Here is a 2,255-nt window from a genome sequence, read left to right as displayed (position 1 = left end):
CTTGGGTTGTTTCCACATCTTTGCAATTATGAATTGCGCTGCTATAAACATTCAAGTGCGAGTGTCTTTTTTATAAAACGTCTTTTTTTCCATTGGGTAAATACCCCAGTAGTGGGATTGCTGTATCAAATGGTAGGTCTAACTTTAGTTCTCGAGGTGTCTCCACTCTGCTTCCCATAGAGATTGTAGTATTTTGCAGTCCCACCAACAGGGAAACACTGAGTCTTAATCACTTCTTTGCCCTGTGCCCCTAGCACAGTTCAACTACACCAACATTTCTGAAGACAATGGCTTCTCCACCCAGCAGATGGTAAACGAATTTCAAATAGAACCTGGCATCACCCTGAAGGCATTCTATCTTCACACTTTTGGGGAAGTTTACCAAAATGGCTTCAGAGTAGACTAACTTTACACAGCACATTAAAAAAATAAAAAAGACACATTTATTCAGCATCATGATCAGACTATTACATTTAGCAATCAACAGCATGGGTGCAAAAAAAAAAATCTACTTTAAAACCCTTTGTTGGAATGCTTTACACTTTCCACAGAACAGAAACTAAAATAAGCTGTTATACAATTAGTCACAAATACAGTCCTCGAGTTTCTGCCCATACACAGGAGTGCTGTCTAAAACATGTCTTCTTTGTAGCAGGTAGGCCCTGCCACCACTGTTTTTGGCTGAGTTCACAAATCTGTTGTAACCTGTAGCTTCCCTGTCACTTCTCTGGCTCTCCTCTCCTGCTAAGCTTTGTTTCCTGGAAATAATTAAGCCTTCTGCCACTGCCATAGTTGGTGCTGCTACTGGAACCACCATAGCCACCTTGGTTTCATGGTTTGGCAAAGTATTGGCCTCCACCACCATAGGGGCCAGAGCTTCTGCCTCCAAAATTTCCTCCCTTCATGGGTCCAAAATTTGAAGACTGATTGTTGTAATTGCCAAAATCACTGTAGTTTCTACCACCTCCAAAATTGCTTCCATCATTACCAAATCCATTGTACCCATCCACATTGCCACCATATCCACCACCACCACGGCTGCTGCCAAAGCCATCTCGACCACTGAAGTTTCCTCCATGGCCAAAGTTGTCATTCCCACCAAAACCACCTCCACAACCACCACCAAAGTTTCCAGAACTACTTTGACCTCTTTGGCTGGATGAAGCACTAGTCATCTCTTGCTTCAACAGGGCTTTCCTTGCTTCACAGCTGTGGCCATTCACAGTATGGTATTGTCCACAGAATCATAGTCTTGTCCACAGTCTTGTCCACAGAATCATAGTCATCAAAGGTTACAAAAGCAAAGCCCCTCTTTTTGCCACTGCCTCTGTCAGTCATGATTGCAATCACTTCAATTTTCCCATACTGTTAAAAATAGTTTCTTAGGAGATGTTCTTCAGTATCTTCTTTAATGCCACCAACAAAGATCTTTTTCACAGTTAGGTGGGCACCTGGTCTTTGAGAATCTTCTCTGGAGACAGCTCTCTTTGGTTCCACAACTCTTCCATCCACCTTGTGTGGCCGTGCATTCACTGCTGCATCCACCTCCTCCACAGTGGCATTACGTGACAAACCCAAAGCCCTTGGAGCGCTTGGTTTGGATCGCTCATTACCACACAGTCCGTGAGTGTTCCCCATTGCTCAGAATGGCTCCTCAGACCCTCATCGGCCGTTTCAAAGCTCAACCCTCCAATGAATGAAGAGCTTCCGCAGCTGAGCGGGTTCGTCAGGAGACTCTGACTTAGACATGATGGCAATGGGAAGAGAGACTTTAACGATGCTTCCTCAGCAGCGTCCATGGGCAGAAAGGACTTGTATCGTTTATACTCCCACAAATAATATGTATATGAAAGTCCAGTTGGCTTTGTTAATTTTCTCTATTATATGAAGGGTTTTTTGATTCATTTATTTCTGCTGTTGTCTTTATAATTTCCTTCCATTTATTTTGCAGTGATTCTGCTTTTTTTCCCCTAGTTTCTCAGAGTGGAATCTTAAGTTTTTAGTTTTAGATCTTTCTTCTTATTTAATGCATCTAAAGATATTCTTTCCTTTCTAAGCCCTGTTATAGTAGTCCAGTACTTAGTGGGATGCAGTACTAGATACATCCCAAGAATTTTGATACATTTGCATTATTATCTAGTTGGAAACCCTTTCTGATTTCTCTTTTTTGATTATTTTTTTATTTTGGAAAAATTTTGATTTGCAGAAATATTAAGGAGTTAGTAAAGAGAATTCTCATATAACTCATGCCCACT

The 2,255-nt window shown here is 41.6% G+C and overlaps 1 pseudogene; it reads right to left on the bottom strand.

Moving 5' to 3' along the window:
* Nucleotides 1–719: 719 nt before the first annotated feature.
* Nucleotides 720–1,749, bottom strand: LOC123644390 (annotated as a pseudogene).
* Between the last annotated feature and the right edge of the window lie 506 nt (nt 1,750–2,255).

This window comes from Lemur catta, chromosome 9 (genome assembly GCF_020740605.2).
Source record: "Lemur catta isolate mLemCat1 chromosome 9, mLemCat1.pri, whole genome shotgun sequence".
Taxonomy (NCBI): Eukaryota; Metazoa; Chordata; class Mammalia; order Primates; family Lemuridae; genus Lemur; species Lemur catta.
Note: the sequence above shows the minus strand (reverse complement) of the source record. Positions and strands in the feature narration are given on the sequence as shown.